The 20,428-nt window shown below is 36.1% G+C and overlaps 1 pseudogene; it reads right to left on the bottom strand.

The window, feature by feature from the left end:
• Window positions 1-316: 316 nt before the first annotated feature.
• LOC126019557 (uncharacterized) lies at window positions 317-459 on the bottom strand (annotated as a pseudogene).
• Window positions 460-20,428: the final 19,969 nt, after the last annotated feature.

Raw genomic sequence — 20,428 nt, 5'->3', positions numbered from 1 at the left:
GGATGGGTCATACTGTAGCTCAATTCTAAGTTCACTTTCCAAGTTGTTTTCCAGAATTGTTGAGCCCGGAAACATTCAAATAAACAAATAAAAGCAATGAATAAGAGATACTTATTCACTTGTGACATCCTTTGAAATATGGAATTTTATATATATTAACTCAGACATTTTTTTTCAATTTTGATGGGAATTGTGTTTAATGTTTTTAATAGTTTAGGCAGGCTGCCATTTTACTAATATTTATTCTGCTGATTCTTATGAATACAGTATTCTTTTACTGACTACAGTCGTATTCTCTCTCTTTCTTGGATATTTAAAACAGTGGTGCTTTAAACATTTCATGAAATAGATCTACCACGTATTTTAGATTGCTTTCTAAGTCTTGTGCTTTTGGACAGTATTTTATTAAACTGATAAGAAAAGATACACTTGATCTTAGCCAAAAGGCCGAGAAGCGATGGACACTATTTTATTTGGAATATATTTTTGATTTCTTTTTATTCTGATCATTATTTGTGTAAAGGAATTCAACTGATTTGTGTGTATATGTGTGTTGACTTTTGCAGCTGTCAAATTGTTGAATTGATTTATTTTTTCCAGAAGGTATTTTGTGAAAATTGTAGTGCCTTGTCATATATTTCCATGCAATCTGCAAATAGACATAATTAAGTTATTTTCCAACTTAGATACTTTTGATTTATTATTGAATTTATTTTTGATAAATATAATTTTTTTCTCTTTTTAAACTTTTTGAAATGTTTATATAAATTAATTCATGAACATGAAATTCAGTTACAAAGTTCTTTATTATTGTTTCAGTTATTAATGTACAATAGCCTTCACCAGTTCACATTTTCCACCACTAATGTCCCCAGTTTCTCTCTTGCTCTCTCCACTGCCAGCCTTCTGTCAGACATTTGTCTTCTCCCCCACCCCCTCTCTCTCTTCTCTTCTCTTTTAGAGACAGTGGGGTGCAATATTGTTACTGAAGGGGTATCACACATATCACTTTTTGTCCTTTCAACACCCAGTTCTTGGTGTTATTGTTTTGTTTGTTTGTTTGTTTTGGTGCCACACCTGCTGATGCTCAGTGGTTACTCCTGGCTATGTGCTCAAAAAATTGCTCCTGGAGTGGAGGACCATATGGGAAGCTGGAGAATCTAATCCAGGTATGTGTAAAGTAAATGTCCCACCGCTTGCACCACCACTTCGGCCCTAGCACCCCATTCTTGACTAGAGTGTTCATTTTTTGTTTGTCTCAGGGTTCACAGCCTGTGATGTTTAGGGGTCACTCCTGATTATGAGCTCAGAAATTACTCCTGGCTTGGGGGACTATAATGGACACCGTGGGATCGAACCACAGTCTGCCCTAGGTTAGCACAACCACTCTGGCCCCATAGATTGATCATTTTTAATTATCTTTTTCATAGTGGATCCTTCTTAGCCCTAACTATACTCCCTACTATATGTGGCATGCTTTTTACTATGAACTGGTCCTGACTCTAGTCTCTATTGTCTTTAGATATTATTACCATAATATCTTCTTTGTTTATATCACACAAATGATATCCGTCTCCCTCTGACACTTTTCTAAGCATTATACTCTCCAAATTCATCCATGATAAACAAAATTTGCCTTATTTTTTCCTAATAGCTGCATAGTTTTCCACTGTGTAACTATACCACAGTTTCTTTAGTCACTCATATATTCTTGGGTGTTTGGGATATTTCAAGCTTCTGGATATTGTGACTAATGTTGCAATGGACATAAGAAGTGCAAAAGTTTGCTTGGGCCATTATGGTATATTCCTAGTAGCAGTATTGCTGGATCATATTAAAGTTCAATTTACATTTTTGAAGCATTTCCATATTGTATTTCAGAAAGGTTGGAACAGTTGATATTCCCACCAGCAGTGAATGAGATTCCCTTTTTGCTCTCACACATGCCCGATCACAAGGTACTGACTATTCTTATTAATTGTGATGTGTTCCAATCTCTGTGGCATTTACCTTTGATTTATTTGTTTTATAGAGTACTATATCCAGCAATTGCCATGAATTATTTCTTTTTCTTAACTCAGAGATCACACCTAACAGTTCTTGGAATCCATTGGGATATTGCTGATCAAAACCAATATACAAGCCCCTCCCCAAAGTTCTATCAATTTTGGCCCATATCTTTTATTTTTTTATTTGTCTGATTTTTATTTCTAGGACTTCTAATTCTATGCCGAATAAAAGTGGGGACAGTGGATATCCTTTATTGTTCTTGATTGAACCTGATCTTAGCAGAATGCTCTCAAGTTTTTTCATCCAGTGTTTTAGTCATTCTTCTGTCGACAGAATAGTTTCACTTATCTCTGGGTTTAAAAAAAATAAAAGGGGCCGGAGAGATAACATGGAGGTAAGGTGTTTGCCTTTCATGCAGGAGGTCATCGGTTCAAATCCCATATGGTCCCCTGTGCCTGCCAGGAGCAATTTCTGAGCCTGGAGCCAGAAATAACCCCTGAGCACTGCCGGGTGTGACCCAAAACACACATACACACACAAAGACATTAATGTAATAATGCCCCAAGATGAGGGCTAGAAGGACCAGCTAACGATATGAAGCTCACCTTAATAAGGAATGAGTGCAGTTAGAGAAATAATACACTAACAACTACCATGACAATGTTAATGAGTAAGAGAAGTATAATGCCTGTCTCGAATACAGGCAGAGATTGTGGGAGGAGGGAGATGGGTGCACTGGTGTTGAGAATGTTGCACTGGTGGGGGGCATTCTTTTTGTGACTGAAAACCAACTACAGTCAATTTTATTTATATTTTTTATGCATAATTTTTTTTATTTAAACACCTTGATTACATACATGATTGTGTTTGGGTTTCAGTCATAAAAGGAACACCACCCATCACCAGTGCAACATTCCCATCACCCAAGTCCCAAATCTCCCTCCTCCCCACCCAACCCCCGCCTGTACCCTAAACAGGCTCTACATTTCCCTCATACATTCTCAATATTAGGACAGTTCAAAATGTAGTTATTTCTCTAACTAAACTCATCACTCTTTGTGGTGAGCTTCCTGAGGTGAGCTGGAACTTCCAGCTCTTTTCTCTTTTGTGTCTGAAAATTATTATTACAAGGGTGTCTTTCATTTTTCTTAAAACCCATAGATGAGTGAGACAGTTCTGCGTTTTTTTCTCTCTCTCTGACTTATTTCACTCAGCATAATAGCTTCCATGTACATCCATGTATAGGAAAATTTCATGACTTCATCTCTCCTGACAGCTGCATAATATTCCATTGTGTATATGTACCACAGTTTCTTTAGCCATTCGTCTGTTGAAGGGCATCTTGGTTGTTTCCAGAGTCTTGCTATGGTAAATAGAGCTGCAATGAATATAGGTGTAAGGAAGGGGTTTTTGTATTGTATTTTTGTGTTCCTAGGGTATATTCCTAGGAGTGGTATAGCTGGGTCATATGGGAGCTCTATTTCCAGTTTTTGGAGGAATCTCCATATTGCTTTCCATAAAGGTTGAACTAGACGGCATTCCCACCAGCAGTGGATAAGAGTTCCTTTCTCTCCACATCCCCGCCAACACTGTTGATTCTCATTCTTTGTGATGTGTGCCATTCTCTGGGGTGTGAGGTGGTATCTCATCGTTGTTTTGATTTGCATCTCCCTGATGATTAGTGATGTGGAACATTTTTTCATGTGTCTTTTGGCCATGTGTATTTCTTCTTTGTCAAAGTGTCTGTTCATTTCTTCTCCCCATTTTTTGATGGGGTTAGATGTTTTTATTTTTGTAAAGTTCTGTCAGTGCCTTGTATATTTTGGAGATTAGCCCCTTATCTGATGGGTATTGGGTGAATAGTTTCTCCCACTCAGTGGGGGGCTCTTGTATCCTGGGCACTATTTCCTTTGAGGTGCAGAAGCTTCTCAGCTTAATATATTCCCATCTGTTAATCTCTGCTTTCACTTGCTTGGAGAGTGCAGTTTCCTCCTTGAAGATGCCTGTAATGTCCTGGAGTGTTTTGCCTATGTGTTGTTCTATATATCTTATGGTTTTGGGGCTGATATCGAGGTCTTTAATCCATTCGGATTTTACCTTTGTACATGATGTTAGCTGGGGGTCTAAGTTTAATTTTTTGCAAGTGGCTATCCAATTGTGCCAACACCACTTGTTGAAGAGGCTTTCCCTGCTCCATTTAGGATTTCCTGCTCCTTTATCAAAAATTAGATGGTTGTATCTCTGGGGAACATTTTCTGAGTATTCAAGCCTATTCCACTGATCTGAGTACCTATCCTTATTCCAATACCATGCTGTTTTGATAACTGTTGCTTTGTAGTACAGTTTAAAGTTGGGAAAAGTAATTCCTCCCATATTCTTTTTCCCAATGATTGCTTTAGCTATTCGAGGGTGTTTATTGTTCCAAATGAATTTCAAAAGTGTCTGATCCACTTCTTTGAAGAATGTCATGGGTATCTTTAGAGGGATGGCATTAAATCTGTATAATGCCTTGGGGAGTATTGACATTTTGATGATGTTAATCCTGCCAATCTATGAGCAGGGTATGCATTTCCATTTCCGTGTGTCCTCTCTTATTTCTTGGAGCAGAGTTTTATAGTTTTCTTTGTATAGGTCCTTCACATATTTAGTCAAGTTGATTCCAAGATATTTGAGTTTGTGTGGCACTATTGTGAATGGGGTTGTTTTCTTAATGTCCATTTCATCCTTATTACTATTGGTATATAGAAAGGCCATTGATTTTTGTGTGTTAATTTTGTAGCCTGCCACCTTGCTATATGAGTCTATTGTTTCTAGAAGCTTTTTGATAGAGTCTTTAGGGTTTTCTAAGTAGAGTATCATGTCATCTGCAAACAGTGAGAGCTTGACTTCTTCCTTTTCTATCTGGATTCCCTTGATATCCTTTTCTTGCCTAATCGCTATAGCAAGTACTTCCAGTGCTATGTTGAATAGGAGTGGTGAGAGAGGACAGCCTTGTCTTGTGCCAGAATTTAGAGGGAAGGCTTTCAGTTTTTCTCCATTGAGGATAATATTTGCCACTGGCTTGTGGTAGATGGCCTTCACTATATTGAGAAAGGTTCCCTCCATTCCCATCTTGCTGAGAGTTTTGATCAAGAATGGGTGTTGGACCTTATCAAATGCTTTCTCTGCATCTATTGATATGATCATGTGGTTTTTATTTTTCTTGTTATTGATGTTGTGTATTATGTTGATAGATTTACGGATGTTAAACCATCCTTGCATTCCTGGGATGAAACCTACTTGATCGTAGTGGATGATCTTCTTAATGAGGCATTGAATCCTATTTGCCAGGATTTTGTTGAGGATCTTTGCATCTGCATTCATCAGTGATATTGGTCTGTAATTTTCTTTTTTGGTAGCGTCTCTGTCTGGTTTAGGTATCAAGGTGATGTTGGCTTCATAAAAGCTATTTGGAAGTGTTTCTGTTTGTTCAATTTCATGAAAGAGTCTTGCCAAGATTGGCAGTAGTTCCTCTTGGAAAGTTTGATAGAATTCATTAGTGAATCCATCTGGACCTGGGCTTTTGTTTTTCGGCAGACATTTGATTACTGTTTTAATTTCATCAATGGTGATGCGGGTGTTTAGATATGCTACATCCTCTTCCTTCAACCGTGGAAGATTATAAGAGTCCAAGAATTTATCCATTTCTTCCAGGTTCTCATTTTTAGTGGCGTAGAGTTTTTCAAAGTAGTTTCTGATTACCCTTTGAATCTCTGTCATATCAGTAGTGATCTCTCCTTTTTCATTCCTGATACGAGTTATCAAGTTTCTCTCTCTCTCTTTCTTTGTTAGGTTTGCCAGTGGTCTATCAATCTTGTTTATTTTTTCAAAGAACCAACTTCTGCTTTCGTTGATCTTTCGGATTGTTTTTTGAGTTTCCACTTCGTTGATTTCTGCTCTCAGCTTTGTTATTTCCTTCTGTCTTCCTATTCTTGGGTCCTTTTGTTGAGCATTTTCTAGTTCTATTAGCTGTGTCATTAAGCTACTCAGGTAAGCTCCTTCTTCCTTCCTGATGTGTGCTTGCAAAGCTATAAATTTTCCTCTCAGTACTGCTTTTGCTGTGTCCCATAAGTTCTGAGAGTTTGTGTCTTTATTGTCATTTGTTTCCAGGAACCTTTTTATTTCCTCCTTGATTTCATCTCGGACCCACTGGTTATTGAGCATGAGGCTGTTTAACTTCCAGGTGTTAAAGTGTTTCTTCTGAGTCCCTTTGGAGTTCACAAATAATTTCAGAGCCTTGTGGTCAGCGAAGGTAGTCTGCAAAATTTCTATCCTCTTGATCTTATGGAGGTATGTTTTATGTGCCAGCATGTAATCTATCCTGGAGAATGTCCCATGTACATTGGAGAAGAATGTGTATCCAGGTTTCTGGGGATGGAGTGTCCTATATATATCCACTAGGTCTCTTTCTTCCATTTCTCTCCTCAGGTCTAGTATATTCTTGTTGGGTTTCAGTCTGGTTGACCTGTCCAGTGTTGACAAAGCCATGTTAAGGTCCCCCACAATTATTGTGTTGTTGTTGATATTATTTTTCAGATTTGTCAACAGTTGTATTAAATATTTTGCTGGCCCCTCATTCGGTGCATATATGTTTAGGAGAGTGAATTCTTCCTGCTCTACGTACCCCTTGATTAATATAAAATGTCCGTCTTTGTCCCTTACAACCTTCCTGAGTATAAAGTTTGCATTATCTGATATTAGTATGGCCACTCCAGCTTTTTTATGGGTGTTGTTTCCTTGGATGATTTTTCTCCAGCCTTTTATTTTGAGTCTATGTTTGTTCTGACTATTCAGGTGCGTTTCTTGTAGGCAGCAGAAGGTTGGATTGAGTTTTTTGATCCATTTAGCCACTCTGTGTCTCTTAACTGGTGCATTTAGTCCATTGACATTGAGAGAAAGAATTGTCCTGGGATTTAACGCCATCTTTATTTCAAAATTTGGTGTGTCTTTTGGGTAGTCTTGTCTTAGATTAGGTCTTTCAGTTTTTCTCTTAAGACTGGTTTTGTGTCTGTGAAGTTTCTGAGCTGTTTTTTGTCTGTGAAACCATGTATTCTTCCTTCAAACCGGAAAGTGAGTTTTGCTGGGTATAGTATTCTGGGTGAAGCATTCATTTCATTCAGTCTTGTCACAATATCCCACCACTGCTTTCTGGCATTGAGTGTTTCTGGCGACAGGTCTGCTGTAAATCTCAGGGAAGCTTGCTTGAACATGATTTCCCCTTTTGATCTTGCTGTTTTCAGAATTCTGTCTCTATCTGTGGGATTTGTCATTGTGACTAGGATGTGTCTTGGGGTGGTTTTTCTGGGGTCTCTTTTGGTTGGTACTCTTCGGGCATGCAGGATTTGATCACATATATTCTTTAGCTCTGGAAGTTTATCTTTAATGATGTTCTTGACCGTTGATTCTTCCTGGAAATTCTCTTCCTGGGTCTCTGGGACTCCAATGATTCTTAAGTTGTTTCTGTTGATCTTATCATAGACTTCTATTTTCGTCTGTTCCCATTCTTTGACTAATTTTTCCATTGTCTGCTCATTTGCTTTAAGTTTTTTGTCCAATCTCTCCTGCTGTATGGAATTGTTATGTATCTCATCTTCCACAGCACCAAGTCTATTCTCAGCTTCTGATACCCTGTCCCAGAGCTTATCCATTTTGTCATTCATTTCGTTTACTGACTTTTTCAGTCCTGTTAGTTGACATGTTATTTCAGTTTGGAGTTTTGTCATTTCTGCCTTCATATTTTCTTGGTTCTTATTAGTGTTCTGTTCAACTCGATCCATGGTTTCTTGGAGTCTGTTTAGCACCTTCCATATTGCTAGTCTAAAGTCCTTATCTGAGAGGTTGATTAGTTGTTCTGTCATTATCTGGTCCTCAGAATTGTCATCTTCTTTCTCTATGTCTGATGCTGGCCTGCGTTGTTTCCCCATTGTCACACTTGTATTGTGGGTTTTTCTACGTGTTGTGGTGGTATTCATTGGCTATATGATGTAGGCAGCACACTCCTCTGGCTCCTCCCTTTCTGGAACGGCTGACTTGCCTCTAAGGGAGGGGAGTCCTCCGTGGATGAAGCCTCACACTGGGTCAAATCTTAGGCCCGAGCATGCAACAGAGAAGACAGTCCAGAGAGAAATGTTTGCTTCTGTGTTATAGCCCCGTTCTTAGTGTGATTTTTCCTTCTTGTTGCAATGGAGTTCTTTCCTTAGAAAGAGTGCACGGCCGCGTAGCGAAGTGGAGCTAAGTGCCTTCTGTTGCCTCTCTTCAGCCCACTCTAAGGAGGTTTACGCAACAGGATAGCAGAGAGACACACACAGGCAGCACTCACAGTTTTTCACAGTCAGGCCCCACTGGTCAGGCGTAGTTTTCACTCGCTCGCTGGGCAGCTTCAGAATGCTGTATTTTTGGGGTTCACTTCCCAGGACTCTGAGGAGAGTCACTGGCTCGCTGGGTAGCTTCCGAATGTAGTTTCTTTGGGGTTCGCTTCCCAGGGGTCTGAGGAGAGCTTCCAGAGTTCAGGAAAGACAGAGAAGGGTAGGACAGGGCTCCCTTCCGGGGCTCAGTTTCCTCAGAAGAAGCACAACCAGGTGGAGACTCTACAGGTAGAGAAATCAGCACTCTGCCTGGAGACCCCCACATCCAGCCATTTCTTACTCACTCACTGGCTCGCTGGGTAGCTCCCAAATGTAGTTTCTTCGGGGTTCGCTTGCCAGGGCTCTGAGGAGAGCTTCCAGAGTTCAGGAAAGACAGAGAAGAGTCGGACAGGGCTCCCTTCAGGTGCTCAGTTTCTGGTTCGCTGGGTAGCTTCCAAATGTAGTTTCTTTGGGGTTCGCTTCCCAGGGCTCTGAGGAGAGCTTCCAGAGTTCAGGAAAGACAAAGAAGGGTAGGACAGGGCTCCCTTCTGGTGCTCAGTTCCTCAGAAGAAGCACAGCCCGGTGGAGATTCTGCAGGTAGAGCAGTCAGCACTCTGCCTGGAAACCCCCACATGCAGCCATTTCTCACTCACTCACTGGCTCGCTGGGTAGCTCCCGAATGTAGTTTCTTTGGGGTTCGCTTCCCAGGGCTCTGAGGAGAGCTTCCAGAGTTCAGGAAAGACAGAGAAGGGTAGGACAGGGCTCCCTTCCGGTGCCAGTTCCTCAGAAGAAGCACAGCCCGGTGGAGATTCTGCAGGTAGAGCAGTCAGCACTCTGCCTGGAAACCCCCACCTGCAGCCATTTCTCACTCACTCACTGGCTCGCTGGGTAGCTCCCGAATGTAGTTTCTTTGGGGTTCGCTTCCCAGGGCTCTGAGGAGAGCTTCCAGAGTTCAGGAAAGACAGAGAAGGGTAGGACAGGGCTCCCTTCCGGTGCTCAGTTCCTCAGAAGAAGCACAGCCTGGTGGAGATTCTGCAGGTAGAGCAGTCAGCACTCTGCCTGGAAACCCCCACCTGCAGCCATTTCTCACTCACTCACTGGCTCGCTGGGTAGCTCCCGAATGTAGTTTCTTTGGAGTTAGCTTCCCAGGGCTCTGAGGAGAGATTCCAGAGTTCAGGAAAGACAGAGAAGGGTAGGACAGGGCTCCCTTCCGGTGCTCAGTTCCTCAGAAGAAGCACAGCCCGGTGGAGATTCTGCAGGTAGAGCAGTCAGCACTCTGCCTGGAAACCCCCACCTGCAGCCATTTCTCACTCACTCACTGGCCTACAGTCAATTTTATAATCACTGTGTTTAAATAAATATATTATTAAACAAAAAGTTGGCTGAGTATGTTATATATTGCCAATAATATCTTGAGACTAGTTCTTTCCATCGCAATTTTAAATGAATGGATGTTGAAAAAACTTTATTTGAACCAACTGATATAATTTTAAGGTTTTTATATTCTGTTGTTGCATTAATTAGTTGCTGCATTTTATTGTTACATTAATCAATTACCTATATTGAGCTAACCTTGAATCTTGATCATGATATATGATTCTTGTGATGTCTTTTGAACTTGTTTGCTAAGATTTTGTTGACAATATTTGTGTCAATGTTCATCAATTAAATTGGTGTTTTATTTTTTTTAGTTTTCGGGCCATGCCCAATGATGCTCAGGGGTTACTCCTGGCTATATGCTCAAAAATTGCTCCATCTGGGATGCTGGGGGTTAAACCGCAATCAGTTCCGGCTCCATTTACTAATTATTTTGATAGGTGAGTTGAATACTTAACATTAAGATACTTTATTGATGAAAATGAATATACATAATATTTCAGTATAGATTATATATCTTTTATTTATGTTTGCTTGTAAAGGTGGCCTTACAATAGTTCTTACAGGTTTGTTTTAGATGTTGCATATTTGTCGGCTAATATTTGTCACTCAAAAGTTTATCCTTTTCTCAAATCTAAGTAAGAACATTGTGGGGTAGTATACTCTAGATAAGAAGTTTTTCTTTTATTTTTTTCAGTTAGTTGAATGTCATATTACTATTTACGTGCTTGTATGATATCATATAGGAGATCTGCTATGATTCTCATTTTATTCTTACTTGAGGTCATTCTTTCTCTTTGTGGTTTAAATATCTCTATCATTTGCTATAACCATTTTAATTACAATGTGTCTTGGTGTAGTTTTGTGGTTGTCTATTATCTTTAATACTCTTGAGCAACTTGATTCTGTATAGAAGTTTCTTTCCATAAATAGGGAAAGTTCTTCATTAATATTGTTCAGCTAGTGATGCTTTGCCTATCTCTTTTTATTTTCTTTCCTATAATTCAGAGATTATTCTTATGTTGTTATCCATTAAGAAATTTACCTTTCTCGCCTTTCTTTTCACTTCTTTCTACTCATCTCCTTTCCTCTTTTCCTGTCTTCTTCCCTATCATCTATCATTCTTTCATTTTCTCTCCCCTCTCTTCTCCTCTTTCTTCTCCCATCTTCTTTTTCTCCTCTCCTCTTCTTTGATGCTCTTTCTCTTCACTCCTCTCTCATTCCTTTTCCTCTCCTCCCGTCTCCTCTTCTCCCCTCCCCTCTTCTGCCCCTTCCCTTCCCTTCCTTACCCTCTTCACCTCTCTTCTTCCTTCCTTTTTGCTTCCTTCCCCTCCCCTTCCTTTCCTCTCTTCTCCTCTTATCATTTTCTTTTCTTCTTTTATGAATCCATATCAAAAAAAGATAAAGAATAACATAATGAGCCACAGAAACAGAATTCTGTAGTGGAGATCCATATTAATGGCATTGGTATAAAATACTAGCCATTAATTACAGAAAGTAGCAGAAGAAAAGAGAAGCTAGAGGAGAAGAGTGTTTGGATTATTTAATATTGTGTATCAATTCTTTCTTGAGCTGATTAAATTTCTCTTCCAGATTTCATTTGATTTTCATTGTCATTCCATGTAGTGTTGATTTGAGGCATTCAAATTAAGACTCAAGATTCTAGTTGAGTTCAAGGATTTTCCTGGACTCCTGTTGCTACCTATTGTAGGTAAATTCATTTTCTACTTATTTTCCTTAGAGTTTTGTGGATGTTTTCAGTTTTAGGTTTCCAGTGTCTACATACTGATCTGTCCTATCAATTTTCATGATTTTTATTTGTTATTAGTAAGAGATTAAGGTTTTGTATTTTTTTTCCTAACTATTCCCATTTCCCAAATATCTCATTTTTGTGGCTAAGCAGGTGTAATTCTAGTCATTCCCATTTACTAATCATTGTTGTTGTGGAAGTATCCTGAGATTGAATTGTGACCCTTATATTACTCTTCATTCCATGTTGAAAAGAAAAACCTGCCCCTGACACATTGAGGTATTGAATATAAGGTAACTGGGACTACATATAAATTGCCTGTGTCTGCAGGGGCAGTTTGGTGGGAGAGTGAGATATAACTAGAGAAGCTCTGTGATCAATTGGATTAATCACTAGATGCTCTTGGTTAGAATGGAAACAAGGGAAGCTGGAGCATGTCATGAGGAAAGGTTAAGGGGTCATGTAATTTATCTGTGTCTGTTCTTACTTTTGATGAATACTGTAAGGAATATAAACTTCCTAAGTAATACAGTTTTAGATGTGTTAGATAAGATCTAATGACTTGTGTTTGGAATCTAATTTTTATACAATAATTTTTCTATTCTGTTATTAATTTTTACTTCCTTGCTGTTACAATGACTATTCTGAAACATATTGTTTAAGTGCTTGCATTTTCTCCAGCATTTTTCTTAAGATTTATTTTAATTTTAATTTTTTTCTTTTAAAGGTATTTCATTTTGTTTTGGTTAGATTATTTTGCCACACTTGGGGTGCTCAAACTTATTCCTGGCTCTGTGTTCAAGGATTACTCTTACCCAGTAGGCACAGGGGACTATATGGAATAGTCAGAGATAAAAATTTAGTTAACAACATGCAAGTCAACTGCTCTACCTATTAAAGTATTGTTCTGGCCTCATATTTTTATCTTAAAGCATTAGGATCTGAAAGGATAATTTATGATTATTTTTATTTCATGATTTTTTAATTTTAATTATTTTATTATTTATAATTTTGTTTGGGTTTTATTTTCTTGAACAAAGTACATATGACAATGTTCAGGATTCATTTCTGCTTTTGTTCTTCAAGGATTATTACTGATAGAGCTTAGTGGGTCACTGAGCGCCAAGCACTGAACCCTTATAAACCTTGTATAAGGCAAACAACATTACTCCTTCTAGTAACATTTATTAATATTTTTATAGACTTGCTTTTTGCCCCACCATATGGACTCTATTAAAAATGATCAATGAATAAAGTGTAATAATGTTTACTCAGCTTTTGGGGGATGAAGAAACCAACAATTGTCTATTAAAACCATCTGTTCAATTTCTTTCTTACAAGCTGCTGTTTCATTGTTGATTGCCTGGTTGATATATCCATCATTAAAAGTTATGAACAGGGGGGTATTCTTTTTATAACTGAAATCCAAGTACAAATATGTTTGTAATATGGTGCCTAAATAGAAATTTTATTTAAAAAATAAAATAGCTCATTATGCTTGTGTTTTTGTAAATAAATTTGAGGTACTGGTAAGCAGCTGGTTTACTTATTTTAATGTTTGTTTTGTGAATATAAGTTGGTAAGTGTTAAGTCTACTTGGTGTATAGATTTTTTTAGGGATCAAATAATGTCTACCTTTGTCTTTCATTGACATTTTATTACTCATTTTTGTTTATTAATATCTTTTTAATCATTGTGATCACAAACATATTTGTACTTGGCTTACAGTTATAAAAATAAGTCACTGCCCCTTTCACCAGTGCAACCTTCCCATCACTAATGCCTCCCATCTTTCTCCTTCTCTTTTGTTTAATATAATCATGGTTACCCAATCATGCTTTAGACTAATTTGTATGATTGTCTCAGACATTTTCCTTGAGTCTGTGTGTGTCACTATGGTTAAGAAAGGTCTCTTGGAAGCCGCAGAAATTTGGTTTTTATCTATTTAAACACTGTATGCCTTTTGTCTGTTTACACATTGGTGTCATACCCAGTAGTGTTAAAAGCTGAAACCAGGTTCTGTACTCAGGGATCAGTCTTCCAGGATTTGAATGAATATATGGAATGCTGGGAATAATACCCATGTTGACCATTTGGGTTATCATTTTAGAGATATACTGTAATTTTTATGAAGGCTCGTTTATAGATTATTTTTGGATATATTCTTTCTTCACTTAGGACAAGGCAATAGTACTTGCCATTTTAAAACAAAAGTATCTTATTTAATTGAAACAATTGTGATTTACAAAGTCTTTCATAGTTGGGTTTAAAACATACAATGAATCAGGGCCTATCCCAGCACCAGTATTCACCTCTTACCACTAATGTTGCCAGAATGTTTCCCATACCACCACCCCCTGCCCTCCCCCCCCCCCCCCAGGCTGCCAGTACAACAGAAACATTTTAAGTTTAGATTATCAAAGTTTGGGTCTCTTAATTCTATTGTTGTTGATTTTGGCTTGTATATTTAGTTTGTCCTTTTGCAATACCACCAATGCAGCTGAAACGATTTGACCCCTGACACTCATTCTTTTATATATATTTTTTTACTTTCCCTCCACTCAATTTTTTTCCTTCTCCTTGCTATACTCTGAAGCCAAAGGTGTTTGAGACAGTTCCCATCTAAACCATTGCATTTTTCATGTAGTTATTTTAAATACCACATATAAGTGGTATCATTCTGTAATTCTTCTTATTCTGGCTTACTTCATTTAACATAATATTTTCCAGTTCTTGCAATTGTATTGTAATATTTATTGCTGTAATTCTATTTAGATTAATTCTGTTTGCAATGTTTTAAGCTTCCTGATTCTGAATATCCAAGTGTTAAATATATTGAGAATTTTTTTTCACAGATTTTTTTTACCTAAACTTCCCTCCACAATAATGCTTCCTTTCCTTCTTGGGCCCCTATAAATCACACATGATATTTGTGGGGGAGCTGACAACTCTATTTCTTCTACTCTAATTACTATTTTCTTTCTTTAGATACTATTGGATGGGTTCATATATCTCATCTGTTTTCATGTAATGAAACATGTCATCATGCTATGTAATCTCGCTTTTAATGAAGCATGTCATTATGCTATGTAATCTCGCTTTTTGTTTTCCTACTGTAATTTCTCAGTTCACGTACTACTGATTAAAATTATTTCACACTTCATCTTTTCTTTATTTTTAACCCAATTCAGTAAGCACCCTAATTATTATCAAGTTGAGTTCTTAATCAAGGTGGTTAGGGGAATTCATGTGTTTGTTATCATCTCAATGAAAATGATTATCTGCTTTTGGATTATCTGCTTTTTCATGATGTCTGACCATATGAAACTGCATCAAGCATTTGGCTTTTCTCTGCTCTAAGATGGTGATGAATGCTCTTCCCCTCTGTGGAACTTCTGTACTGTCACTCAAAGCTAATATTTTGTTACTTCATTCTAATAAATCATGTATTTACTGATCTTAAATGCCTTGTGGGTGAAGTTGGGATTATAGTTGCTACCTGTATCACTGGTGGTATGCAGTTGGCTCTTGGGACATATGCTTTGCTCTGTTCTGAGATTATGGCATAGGGATCCCATGCAAAGGATAACTTCATTGGTAGTTTGATCATATGTGTCTTGCTACATTCAGGCATCTTTCTAATTCTATATTTTGCCACCCACTAGTTCCTCTTTTTCTAGTCATTATTAAAATATTTAACTCTGTTTCTTATCTCTTCAACTGTCTAATTTTTTCTCAAGTAACAAATATGAATAATATATTATAATTTAGTTTTCTGAGCCCTCAAATAATATGTATATTAGTCACTGAAGGTGATTAAGATTCTAGAACTATATTGTACATTTAATAAATATTCAACACATAGTTTCTGAATAAATTAACCAATCTTCTTGTTTGCTTTTTTTGGTTTCTCGGATTGAATCTAAGGCATGATCATGATAACTATGCATTCTATCACTAAATATATGCATAGTGTAAATAAAAATATTTATGTTTATAACAATTGGGATAAGATTTCTGTTTTGGTAACAAATGTGTCATTCTGAAGAGAAATATTGAAATTAAAATTTCTTCAACTTAGATTATGTAGCTACAATCTACTTGTACTTCTTTGAGAAAGTACCCCTATATTTTATTGCATTAGATGTTTGATTATTATTTATTTTTGTTAAATAATTTTTAATCTCTATACATTGTCTATGTTTATGTTAACATACAGTTCATATATAATTTGTATTTATTTATTTATTTTTGTTTTTTGAGCCACACCGGTGACACTCAGGGTTAATCCTTGCTATGCGCTCAGAATCCGCCCTCTCTTGGCAGACCATATTGGATGCCAGGGGTTCAAACTGCAGTTTGTCTTAGGCTAGTGCGGGCAAGGCAGATGCCTTACCACTTGTGCCAGCGCTCTGGTCCATATATAATTTTTATATTATTATATTATATTATTATTTTATGTTATTTATATTTATTTTTATATTTATATGTATTAGTATGTTTGCTTATATAGTAATCTTGATTATTTTTATTGTAGTAGGGCCAGATGTATTAATCTAATGTATCAATCCCCAATTTGAGGATCTCAGGGCTTACTTTTTCTCTGTACATGTGGCTGACACTGGCAGGCACAAGGGACCATTTAGAATAATAGGAAACAAACCCTATTTAGCCACTATGCCTGGCAAGTGCATTATCTCCTCTACTTATTGCTGGCCCTTCAATAACATTTAAATGACTAAGCTCCCCCAGGAGATAAAATAAATAGTGCAAAGACTTACTTTTTTAATATATATATATTTCAAAACAAGGAAACAAAAATCACTATGGAAGAAAATTTTATCTTTATCTAATATCTATTTTCCATGAGTACAGAGCTAGGATTGAGTCCTGAACACTACTTTTATTGCCCCACCAAAAAAAATAAAACAAGTGAATATATTCTCATAGTCCCATCATAGTTGTTGTTTTCTCATTTCCCACATTCTTCAAATTTTTATAAGATTTTAAATAAGCACTAGTATTAATCAGTTATATATATTTGTAAATTTACCACACAGATTATCTAGCAATACAAAGCTGATAATACACAGACAGGTTACTTAGTTACCTCTGTGTTTCAGAAAAGGATTTTTAAAGATTTAATAGTAATAGTCACTGTGCTCCAGAAAAGGGACCAATCTCCTGGCTCAACTAGTGGCCATACCTTTGAGTAATTATTTTATTCATTGCCACTGTTTTGAATAGCTCATTAAATTCTATTAGGAACATCCATTCCAGTAAATTTAAATGAAAGACTTTATGAGAATGCCAATAAAAGGACAAAAGGAGGTTGTTTTAAAAGCTATAATATATTATTGACTTACTAAGTGTTTGCCTTTTTATTGTATAGACACAAACTGGATTGTGCTTGGAATCTTAAGCATGTAATTACTTCCTTTTGCTATAGAAATAACCTAAAAGTGCATGTTTTATTGTTACAGAGGTAATACAGGGGGAAGGGCACTCGCCTTTAACTCAGTCAACCTGAGTTTCTATCCTGGGACCCATAATGATCTCCTGAACTGAAACGAACGTATTAATTCTGAGGGTAGAGTCAAAAATAAGTTCTGTACACTGTTAAGAGTGGCTCTCAAAACAACAAAAATAATAATAAATAAATTGCATATTTTATATAATTAAAAAGGAAAGAGATTTTGCAATGTCAAACTATTTACTACTACACTTTATAGAACTGTGGTTAATATGGGAGGGGATCAAAACCATATGCAATAAGGATTACAGTAAAATTTATCTTCTTGGGGAAAGTCATTTTTTAATTAAATTTAAAGTTTTTCTTTATTGCAAACTTTATATTTATAAAATATAAAATATATAACACTTTATAAAACTCCCAAACTTCTGTAGTAAGGGCTACCATGTCCTAAATTGGTTACGTATGTGTACATCATTAATAGTGTATAGTACTTTTATAATATTATGTTTTTACTTTGAAGTATAACTTTTTGTCTAAATGTTTGTCAGACACTGAAATCTATATAGAGAAAAAAGTATTATTTTTTATGATTTGGCCAATAAGAGCAATTCTGGGTGAACGTAATATATCTCACATGAATATATTTCCACATTTGCAAGTCAATGATTATTGATGATAATGACCCATGATGAAGTATTATCTTAGAGTTTCTTGATCAAATATAAGTAAGATAAACATATTTAAGCTCATATAAATAAATAATTATTATTTTTATTTGGATATAGCAAATGCTATGCTCAAATTTAACAGGGCTTCCTGTTGCAACCTCTGTGAGCCTATGGCTAAGGGAGGACACAAGACTCAAAGAGCCTTTGTTCGCCTGTACCCACAATTCTCATGAGATGCTCAGGGTAAAAGTTATAATGATATATGTCATGGCATAAATTTGTCTCTCTCATTTGAGACATAGTTTTACTAGCATCCTAAAGACTTTCCTCCGAGTTCCTCTAACGACAACCAAGATTTTTGTAAAACAAAACTTCCTTAGTTAGAAAGCAAATGTGCTGAGGCCTGGTTATTTCAGCTTTCCTAATCAGTACAGGAATACTATAGAAGATAAAAATGTGAAAATTACTGAAGAATCAGAGCATCTGGACCTGAGCCATGGCCACTTGGTTTTAAAGATAATCTTTGCATCTCAACAAAACCTAATTTAGGCATGCAATAAACAGCTACACAAAATAAAAGACATGCCCCCCCACACACACACAAAACAAAAAATCAAGCTGATTCAGCACTTAGGAAATGGGAAATTAGGGTATTGTTAAATCCTAGGTCAAAAATAAGTGATGTCTCTGATAAAGATCAATAAGTATTGTAATCAGTTTATTAAGCAGGATGTCAATAAATTTTATAGAATATTTTGAGGATATTTTTATACATCACAGAAGTCACTTATTTTTTTTGTTATATAATCTATTGATCACCCCCTTCTTCATTGCTAACTCAGAATGAATTGCTAAAGTAAATGTATAAAATCCTTGCCCTTTGAACGAATAAATGGGTTAGATCAAAACTCCTTTCCTGTCACAGTTTATTCACTGTGGTGTCCACTCTCCTGGAAGACCCCACTGCTGTTTCTATGTCCAGCTGTTCCCTCTGCCCAGGCCCAAGTTGCCCATGACAGCATCCTATAATTTATTTTTCAAACTTAATCATCCTATCTATAAGGAATCAAACTTAATATATTACAATTAGAGAGAAAACTTTTAGATAACCTTAAATCAAACATTTAACTCAATATTATCAAGGAGAAATCTTGATTTTTCATAATAGTTTACCAAAAACATTCTGCAAAGCAAGGTAATTATAAATATATCAGTCTTCACCAGACAATATATACCAACTCCATTGAAAGTGGTTAATATATGTAATTGATAATAAATTCTAATATTATTTTAAAAAGTGATATAAATACCCTTTCCACTGATTTAAGCAAATAAAATGATTAAGATATAACCTCTCGGTGGATTTTTCTCTGTCAAAAATAAATTTAGATTATTTTTTTCTAACATAACTTCTCCTTCTTTATGCATCCTTCACTACAATTATTGAGAAAAGATGCCTAGAAACATTCAAATAAGTACAATTAAAAACACTTCTTTATTAACAGAAACATGGTAGTGATTAGATACCTATCTTTCCCTATGTATTTTTAAAATAAAATTTATCTTTCCAACACTATCTAGAAACATACTTTGTTACAAATCCTGCTCACTACCTGTTCACTACATGCCAAAGGTACTTATTTTGGAATGCAGTGTCAAATATGTTTAAAACAGAATATTAGATGTCCTATGTTTATGTATTTTGTACTGTTATGCTATTTTAATATACAAATAGTGAATTTTTGTTTATGTCTGCATAGAATTTATATTAAGTATCAAATAATTCAAAATATTCATTTTCTATAGCCACACTTCTAAAATGTTATCAGCTCAAAGAATCCACACTAACAAATCATAGTACAGAAAAATTAGACTTCCACTTTCATTTGTATATAGGTATTGTCTATGTGACCATTAGGTCTATGGTAGCATCATTTATCACCACTTTCCAGAAAAGTACCTGACAGATTACAGATTATTGGTAAATGTTATTATTACACATTGACAAAAATTGACCTTCTTGGCTTATTCCCATAAAAGTAAATATAAAATCATGAGAAGCATGGATCATGACACAAGAAAATTTGTTGATTATGTTTATTCACTTAATATATATTTTGGCATACTTAAATATAACCTAAGAAGGATTCTAATCTATGTATTAGTGAATACTGTATTAGTGAATACAAACTGCATAAAAAATAAGGCTACTTTCAGTACACAAAATTTTATTTATTTTAACATAGACACCATTTTAAAATGATGAATTTTTATACTTTTGCAAATGTAGAGAATACTGATCTAAAATTTGGTATGTGAATAAATTATCTTCTGAAATATTATAGTATACTTTTTCAACCAATTACAATCTTTTATTGTACTGGGATATTTTTAGATCTTCTCACTTAAAATATTAAAATATGTACTACCACACTCTCAACAACATTCACCAAGGTGTACAATTCAACCGCATAAATTGTGGTTGTACTGTTTTGGTTTATGTTTATACAAAATTGCTCAGGAACTAAGTACCAAATATTTATAGCCTATAGTCTGCTTGGCAATGCGATGTTGGACCAGAGGATGCAATGCTGCTTGTGCCCTACAGATTTAGAAATTATCTGAACCATCTTAATATTGTGCCAAAGTCTAAACGGTAACATTCCATGTTGCTTGGTGGACGCCAAAACTGCAATAAGTGATTTTTCTAAGTATAATTGTCAGGGATTAAAACAGAATCAGCTCCATGCAATGTTCTTTAGGC

Source organism: Suncus etruscus, chromosome 9, assembly GCF_024139225.1.
Source record: "Suncus etruscus isolate mSunEtr1 chromosome 9, mSunEtr1.pri.cur, whole genome shotgun sequence".
Lineage (NCBI taxonomy): Eukaryota > Metazoa > Chordata > Mammalia > Eulipotyphla > Soricidae > Suncus > Suncus etruscus.
This window is presented reverse-complemented; position numbering and strand designations above follow the sequence as displayed.